The sequence below is a fragment of the Adiantum capillus-veneris genome, chromosome 8 (genome assembly GCF_014529385.1).
Source record: "Adiantum capillus-veneris isolate H3 chromosome 8, ASM1452938v2, whole genome shotgun sequence".
NCBI classification, from domain to species: domain Eukaryota; kingdom Viridiplantae; phylum Streptophyta; class Polypodiopsida; order Polypodiales; family Pteridaceae; genus Adiantum; species Adiantum capillus-veneris.
Genome location: NC_140938.1, coordinates 110266641 through 110276196, shown reverse-complemented (window position 1 = coordinate 110276196; position 9556 = coordinate 110266641). Strand labels below are relative to the sequence as shown.

Here is a 9556-nt window from a genome sequence, read left to right as displayed (position 1 = left end):
GCCTACTTGGACTAGGGACCCCCGCTTTAAACAAGAAGTGCTACTTATTGAGGAATCAAGATTGATTACATTCTACCTACTAGGACGACTTTGGCTACCAACGAGTTTTGAGTTAATGAGGGACACTGCGATGGGACTGGTGATACAGTTGGAAAGACGACGAGAACCTCTTTTAAGGATTCATCACTCCGCACAGCCCTTGGAAAGTTGGCACGCAGCAACCCAGGCTCCAGCCATGCGTATGCGTTTGTGAAGGGGAGGGCAAGAGACATAAAGAGAGAGGGTGTATGATTCCGCACGGGGTAGGAGAGAGGGGGAGAGAGTGTGTGTGTGTGAGAGGACGAAGCAGGGAGAGCTGAAGACAGATAGAGAGAGAAGAGAGAGCTTCCATAGTCCACTTCTACAGAAATTCTCAAGCCCAGTCTCTGCAAGAGAGGAGAGATAACGTAAGAGGGATCATGGTAGCTCACTATCAGCAGTACTCCTCCTGGCTTCTATGGAAAGCTTCCTCAGTCATCTTGCAGTTCATAGATGGGCCTACCTTCCTCCTCACCATATTACTCACATACTCCCTTGTGCTCTGCTTCCATGTAATCAGGAAGAAGATGAGTCCCCCCATATACCTCGTTGACTATGTGTGCGCGCGATGCCCCGATGACTACAAGATCAACATGGAGTCAATGTTCTTCTTCTTGAAGAAATTGGGCACCATCAGTGATAGGGATATTATGTTTCAAAGCAGAGTCTTCCTCAAATCTGGCATTGGTGAAGAAGCGTATGTCCCTCGCGTGACCCTCGAAAAAGCGCGTTGTGTGTCTCTCGATGAATCCAGGGAGCAGATTCACATTCTCATTGTCAACACCATTGATACCCTGCTTAAGAAATCAGGGCTTTCTCCTAAGCTCATCGACATTGTCGTAATAAACTGCACCGGGTTCAACCCCACCCCTTCCTTGACAGCCGTCGTGGTGAATGCCTTCAAGATGAGAGCAGATGTAAAGACCTTCCATTTGAGTGGTATGGGATGCTCTGCTGGCTTGATCTCTCTTGGCCTTGCTGGGGACTTGCTTAGAGCAAACAAGGAAGCGCGGTATGCGCTGGTTGCCAGCTCAGAGGTGATGAACACTCTCTACGATGGCAAGGAGAGGCCGATGATGGTAACAAACTGCTTGTTCCGGTGCGCCGGGAATGCGGTACTGCTGTCTAATCGAAAGGAAGATAAGAGGGTTGCAAAGATGGAAGTGATGCGTGTACTGAGGGTAAACACAGCCTGGCTAGATGAGGCGCATAATGTGGTCGAGACATGCGAGGATGGTGATGGAATCTGGGGGGCGAGGTTAAGCCCACAGCTGGTCAAAGTGGCAAGCGATACGCTAGCGATGAATATAGAGAGGCTCGCCCCCAAGGTGCTGCCCATGGGAGAGCTTTGCAAAGCAGGATGGAATTTCTTGCAAAGGAGGGTCTTCAAGAAGAAAGGGGTAGAGTCGTATATGCCGAATTTCAAACTCGCCTTCGAGCATTTCTGCATTCATCCAGGTGGGAGGGCGGTGATAGAAGGAGTGGGAAAGGGGCTACATTTGCAGCCATATGATGTAGAGCCCTCGGCAATGGCGTTGCACAGATTCGGCAATACGTCGTGCTCTGGCATATGGTATGTTCTGTCATACATGGAGGCGAAGCAAAGGCTGAAGAAGGGCGACCGGGTATGGCAAATCGGGCTTGGCTCTGGATTTAAGTGCAATTCTGCGGTTTTGCGGGTGCTGAGGGATCTGCATTGTGAGTATGAGAATTGTTGGCAGGATTGTGTGCACCGCTATCCGGTGAAGCAGGAGCTCACTCGTTTCCCGCACATTGCCTGGTTGTTCGACTTTGGGGACAAGATTGTGCCTGGCATCAAAGATGGCAAGGCAGCTCCTCTGGCGACCACCACTGTCTTAGCTGCCTGAGTTCTCTTATGTTGTAATTTTCATCTTTCAGCCTATCAAATTTCAGTATAAATGGCAGGAGGTTTATATAATGGTTATAAATAGTGTCAATACGAATCTTGGGCGTTTCAATGCAGTGTTTGAGAGAGAGAGACAGAGAGAGAGAGAGAGAGAGAGAGAGAGAGAGAGACTCCTGGCCATTCACAAGAAAATTTGGACAAATTCTCACAAGAATTCTCACTTTGTGACTTACCTCAACATCATGAGCTTCTGTGAGGGAGGCACTGCATACCTAGCTAGGTACGATTGCGGGCAGACCCCCGTCCCCCTAGGCCGGCGGTCCCCTGCCCCCAATTGCACCTAGCTAGGTATGCGGTGCCTCTTGAGTAGAAGCTCATGATGCTATGCATTCTATAAAAAACATTGAAAAGACTCCATTTTCCTACTTGAGAAAATTTATAAATATTCTTGTGAATTTGTATGGCTTGTAGCCAGGGGTGAATCAAAGAGTCACAGTGCGATGGTGTTAGGACTTGAAGAGCTCCCTATTCTTTCAAAAGGCACGCACAAGCACAGGGTATTTTGGAGTACCTACAATTTCATTTTTCCCTTCTAATGATGGCCTATCGCGAAAATTACAAGTCGATCTTTGTAATGAAACAGTATGCTTGGTGAAGAATATAAGAAGGCTATGCATAGGGTGAGCTATCACAAGAAGTTTTGGACAAATTCTAACAATATTTTCCACATCGTGGCTTACCTCAACATCAAGAGCTTCTGTGAGGGAGGTGCCACATACCTAGCTAGGTATAATTGGGGGTAGGGGACCGCCAGCCCGGTGAGGGGGACCGGGGTCCCCTGCCCCCAATCGCACCTAGCCAGGTACGAGGTGCCTCTCGAGCAAAAGCTCATGATGTTATGCATTGTATGAAAAACTCTGAGAAAGACTCCATTTTCCTACATGAGAAAATTTCTAAATCTTCTTGTGTATATCTTGGTGGACATTTTATTTTCAACCTTTTTTTGCTTGTAAAAACACTGTCGTCCACACTTATGGAGATCCATGAAGATTAGAAAAACACTTCTATTTTAAGTACTAGTTTCCCATTTTCAATGATATATAGCATGTTTGCATGTTCTCTAAAATAGATGGGCAACTCAACGAATTGGTAGGTGCCCTATTTTACTTCCCTTTCTTATAGAGGAGCAGTTTTTAGACCAGCTAGTGTAATGATGGATTCATGAAAATTTTGCCCTTCATGCGATGGAGATAATATCTTAAGAAGAGATGTACACCACGTCCTATCGTTCGCCTAGCTCATGCGTCACCTTTGAAGGGTAACTCACAATCATTCTCTCTAAGTGTACTCTTCAACCTACCCTTCTTCATTGCCCTTCTCCAAGGTCGGGGAATAAAATAGGGTATCTTCTTCCAATTGAAAGGGATTAGATTGAGATATTCATTACCCTCTCTCCGACTTATATTGGACACAAACGGAGTAAGATCATGTCGATGAAGAAGCTCCCATGGACACCTGAGTACTAATTGTGCTACTTGATTCAACCTTGGATTTGCAATCACCTATTTATCGCCTGAAAACAATGCCAAATTGAGCACCAGTTGCCTCATAGAGAGTTGAATTGTAGACCACACTACTTCCAAACATCTCCATTCATGAACTATGAATACATCACATCCAATTATTTATATGTACTTTGGTATACTCTTTGTCCATAATCTCGCCAAGCATTAGGAAATTTCAGAGGTCATTTGGAGGGCCATATGAAGAGAGAGAAAAATAGAGCGCGTCCAATGGGCACGAAGGCTACGTTACGTAGGAAAGTACGTGGAAAGACTCAAAAAATAGGAAAATAGCATAAAACTTTCACGAATCTAGGATTGTAGCATCGTAATTTCCTTCCTTTTATCGAGCTTTTAGGTGCTTGCATGTGGTCCCACTTCTGATATTCTCTTATGGTCATTAACGTACTGGAGGGTGACCATTAAGCCCACACAAGATATTGGAATTCTAAAACACTTTCCCTCCATTAGAATGCTTTCAAAGTGAATCTCCCTCCACTAAAGCTTTTCTCTGAGAGCTATGGCTTCCACGTCTTCTCGCCCAAGAAGCTCCAGATGTTTACTGTCTCTCACACCAACAACCAACAGCTGCACTTTGCCTAGAAGGCCAAGTAGTAGCATATCCTCAATTACAATATCAACTTCAATAAGTGTAGAGAACCAATGGGTTGGACAAAGGATAAACAAAGGTTCATGGGTCCTCATGCAACCAAAAAGACCCAAGAGGTCTAGTGGTATCAACGTTTACCGCTCAGCATGGAAGGCCAGAGTGTTGGATTTCAAAGTTGAAATCGGCAAAAGATCTGTAAAGGAAGTTCTTGTTCAGTATGTGTTTACCCATCCAGAGGTGATAGCAAACGGTGGAAATGTATCAGATATACATCAACCACGTTGCAATTGTAAGTACTCTTGACATGTGAACTTACTGATACTCTCATTATAACTTTTCTTATATATTTTGCAATGTGTCTCCCGCTTCTTATGAGCAATGTCTCCATTCTTCACAGCTCAATTACATTAGATTTGTCATTTTTACTTATTGATACTCTTAGTTTAACTCTTCGTATATATATTGCAGATGTTTATCCCTCTTCTTATGAGCAATGGGAGCCTGTGGAGTGCATAATAGGCCTCTTCCATGTTGTTCATTCCCACATTGGTTCTCTACAGTATTCAGGGAGGAGCAGCAAAAGCCTGGCTGATGAGGGAATATTTTTTTATGACCACTTCTACCAACTCAGCTCAGGGAATAAGAATGGCATGTTGGTGAAAGTGCCTCTACCAACCGATTGGAACACTGTGGACTGGCCAGGTTCCCGAGGAAACAATGGTGGAGGCAATGCGAAGTAAGCTCTACAAGGATATACAGAGGTCTCTACGTAGCTCTATTCCCACCAAACTGGTTAGAATTGCAAACTTTTGTCCTGTTGCACTCTTCATAGAGTTGTTTCATAGCTACAACATCCGTGTTACGAAAACTATGTTCATGTGCAAGTCATTTCAGCAGTCATCCTGTGGCAAACTTCTTGACAGAGGATGGTATGTAAAGGAAGAGATTGGTTTACGGTGCGAGGTCGCGCTTGATACTCTAGTTGTCAAGTACATGATTGCAAGCCAATCACTGTTACTCTCGTTTTGGAATATGCGATCACAAATGCTCAATGGTAAGTACATTCCTATGGACCAGGTTTCTGCAGGTTTGGAAGATAATCCTGCTGTGGATGTGGAAGTGATTGATAAAGAGCATGGCCTACTGTTGGTGGTTACAATAAGGGAGCTATGCAGTCTTCAGCATTTGCGGCATGACATAATTGAAGAGTCAATGGACAGGGACCTATCAGATTTTTCCTTTTTCCTAGCTGGCCGTAAGGTGATGCGGCGAAGGGAAAAAGATATTTTGTGCAAAGAGTTGGATGGTCAGGTTGAAGTAGTGTCAATGTAACAGATATTCTTGTGAACCCAAGTGTATACAAATGACTTTCAATACATGAAGTTTATTGAGCTCATTTGTCAATTGTGCCCTATGAAAAAGTGTGCTTGAAATACATTTCTTTACCATGTCAAATCTCTCTCTCTCTCTCTCTCTCTCTCTCTCTCTCTCTCAATGTTAGACAAGACAAAGACATGATAGAAGAGTCATCTTAATTCATTAGAAAGTACAAACTTGTCTGTGAACAATGGACTGAGATACAATTTCTGTAAGTATGGAATCAGAATGTCTTCAAGGTAAAAATCGAAGGAATGCCCCTCGAAAGAAGGTGGTGAGATAGTTGTTCCGGACGGATTTAGTTCTCCCTTTTCAGGAGTATCATCAATCAGTAGTGTATTAGTTGCATCAAAGGGTACACCGATTTGGCTAAACGGTTTGTACAAAAGAGGTAAGTGTGGTTTTTTAGGGTGGTAGTGGCCCTCAACGGTAACGCATTTTCTTTGATCATACAAAAAGGCAAAATCTGACGTGTGAGCGCCGCATACACTGCAAACTATTGTAACTAGTGGCGACAAGTTTTGCCTTTGCATTGAAGACTATATGGCAACTCTGAAGCGCGGAAGAAGAAACTGAATAAATTCCCTGGTTCCTGGATGAACCACGACTCGACAAGTTCCCATCCGAAACGTTTGCAAATCCTCAAAGGGTTCTGTGTCACCGAGAGGCACGCGCATCAGCAACAATCCATTGACGTCCAAGATAATCAACCTCTGTAAAAGTTGACAAGTACATATAAGTAGTTAGAAGCTGAACATATTTTGCCATACTTGAATAGACATTACCGGAACAACCGTATCTACAGGTAGCAAGGGTCCATACTGGGTCTTTGTAGTGTTGATGTCGTTGTTGCTCTCCTCTGCTTTAGCTTCATCATTCACATCTTCATAGTCATCATTCACATCTTCATCAGGGGTCTCCCCCATGGCTCTTTCTGCCTCATTCAAGGTTTCCTCCAAGGTCTTTTCCTCTCCCTCGGTTGAGCGGCTTGCCTCATACATCCTTGCCTGATCCATATCAGTTTGCTCATCCCTAGGCCTGCTTTCCTCATCCATATCCTTTTGCTCATCTATAGGCCTGCTTTCCTCATCTTGGGTTTCATCCATAGGCTCTTTTGGCTCCTCCACTGGCTGACTTGGCTCTTTCATTGTCTCCTCTGGTTGTACACTAGCACCTTCCATATGCTCATTTGACCTTTCCTCATCCTAGGCTCTTTCATCTTTTGCTGATATGACCCTCTCGGCCCGTTGTGATTCCACTGTATCGGATGCAGGGGTTTGTCGTGGTGGCACGTCATGTATTGTCATATCAATAGTGCGGTCATCCAAGCCGCTATCTTCAAGCTCTCTGGGGCTAGACATAGTAAGCAGGTGTTGTATTAAACTTACACGGTATCTTTGCAAATAATCATATGTGTAGTTTTTTAAAGCACTCTGCAAAATTGAAAGACCACATGGTGAGAATTCTTTTATAAACTAAACCAAAACTGACTGAATGCATTGCCAAATGGTTACCTTAGTCATGAAATTAAGGTTTTAATGCAACGTAGCTTTGCAGGACATATTCTGCATGGAGAAGACATCTCCAGCTGCATGAATTTCCATCGGTTTGATTTGGGACAGGTACATCTTTGATTGGGACCTTGTATAGTTCATACCTTCCACATAGCTTGCCATAGGCAAGCAACAACCTCTTTATACAACTGCATGAATTTCCATCGGTTTGATTTGGGACAGGTACATCTTTGATTGGGGCCTTGTATAGTTCATACCTTCCACATAGCTTGCCATAGGCAAGCAACAACCTCTTTATACAACTGCACAAAGCAACGTCAAGATGTTAGCATGAGGCTTCAAATTTACATGGATATCTATAAGAAACACTTTCTGATACAAAACACTTACAGCCTAATTTCAGGGTGGGTTCCTTTTATTGAATTGAACACCCACACTGCTGGTTGGTCAACATCAAGGCATATGAGACTCCAGTGATGGTTGTTCTCATATGGAAAGATGATGACAGTAACTTCCATCATAGCACAGTGGAGAAACCAACTCTCAAAGGTCCCAGATGGACTGTTCTTTTGTCTAATAATCACTGACATTTGTGGATCAAGAAGAAACACCTCTGTGTGGGTGTGCAGTGGGAGTTGACTTTTGATCAGGCTGCAGAGAGTTTACCTGAGTTAGTAAACCTATTATCTGAGTTTTCAAAGCTAGCAAGATAGTAACACTACAAGAGGCTCTTCACATTAGCGACGCTCACACAGCGACGCTCAAAAAAAAAAATCCCGGCGTCGCTATGAGCGTCGCTATAAGCGTCGCTATGAGCGTCGCAAATTTACAAAGAAATTTGCGACGCTCATAGCGACGCTTATAGCGACGCTCATAGCGACGCCAGCTGGGGTAAAAAAAATAACCGAGCGCGCCCAAAAACTCAGATCTCAGATCTGAGTTTTTCGGCGCCCTCAAGCAAAGAGCAGGTAACGCTCTCCCTCACTCTCTCTCTCTCTCTTTTTCTTTTACACACACACACACACACACACACACACACACACACACACACACACACACACACGAGGAGAGGAAGGAGAGCCAGGTATGCTCCTTCCCTCTCCTCATTCTCATGTTCCCTTCCCCTCTTTCTCTCTCCCTCGCTCTCTCTCTCACACACACACATACACACACACACATAGTGTTTTTGAGAGAGAGAGAGAGAGCGAGAGAGAGTGCAAAAACGCACACACATACATAAACAAAGAATGCACACACACATTGAGAGAGAAAAAGAGAGAGAGAGCATGCATAAACAAAAAACGCACGCATTGAGAGAGGAAAAGAGAGAGAGAACATGCATAAACAAAAAACGCACACATTGAGAGAGGAAAAGAGAAAGAAAACATGCATACGATCCAAAAAAACGCACACACATTGAGAGAGAAAGAAAGAGAAACTAAGGGAGCGTCGTAGGAAACTAATTAAAATTAAAAGACCTAAAGATCTAGCCGACGAGGAGTTGAACTGAAGACCTATTATTCAAGAGAGAAATGGCATAATCAATCTATCATACTTGGCATGGGTGATAGAAAGGTTATACCATTTATCTCTTTTTATTGGCACACACATCCACACACGCGCACACACACAGGAAGAAGAGAGTTATAACGTCGTAGGAAACTATCTTAAAAGACGTTAAAGATTAGGTTATATGTAGACTTACATTAAATTAGATTTAGGTTTATTTTTAACTAGATTTACGTTTATTTAAGCTAGATTTAGATTTACGTTATATTAGATTAGATGCGGGTCTCCATAGACTACGATGCCTGCATGAAGCGGGTGAAGAAAGCCCTCAATGGAATATAGGGTATTGTTGCCTTCACTCATGGTGGGCTCCGTCGATCCAAAAGTACTGGTGAAATGTCTTCAGAAGATAGGGAAGAAGGTGGATCTTCAGGGCGGCAAGAGTCACTACATCCCCGACACAATGACCATCTAGACAACCTCTAGTCATTAGACTTACGTTAAATTAGATTTAGCTTTATTTTTAGTTAGATTTACGTTTATTTAGATTTACGCTTATTTACGTTAGATCGAGTCCACGCAAGAATTACTTACGGTTTAGGGTTTAGAGTTAGACGAACAGTGAAAAGATCTAATGTGAAAAGATGTTAAGATGAAGTGAAGTGCTACAGCTAGAGAAGAGGCAAAGGGATTTTGTCCACTACATGCAGTATCATGTAGACGTGGGTGTCTAGATTTCTTGTACCCACAAATATAGGTATTGACCAATAAAGACGAGATTATAACCCGGTGGTTCTGATCTCCGTGCACCTCTAGACCGAGGTGTGCGGGGATTGGACATGACTAGAGAATGTGAGGTAAAGAGAGAGAGAGAGAGAGAGAGAGAGAGAGAGAGAGAGAGAGAGAGAGAGAGAGAGAGAGAGATAAGACGAAGAATGCCAATAGAATATTAAATTTGTTGTCCAGGTTATAAGTTTTTTATCCTCATTATGAGTAGCGACGAGGATGTGGGACCGTCCAACCGAAACACCTATCTCTC

General features: G+C 43.6%; 1 pseudogene; it reads left to right on the top strand.

The window, feature by feature from the left end:
- Nucleotides 1-210: 210 nt before the first annotated feature.
- LOC147452760 (3-ketoacyl-CoA synthase 13 pseudogene) lies at nucleotides 211-2042 on the top strand (annotated as a pseudogene).
- Nucleotides 2043-9556: the final 7514 nt, after the last annotated feature.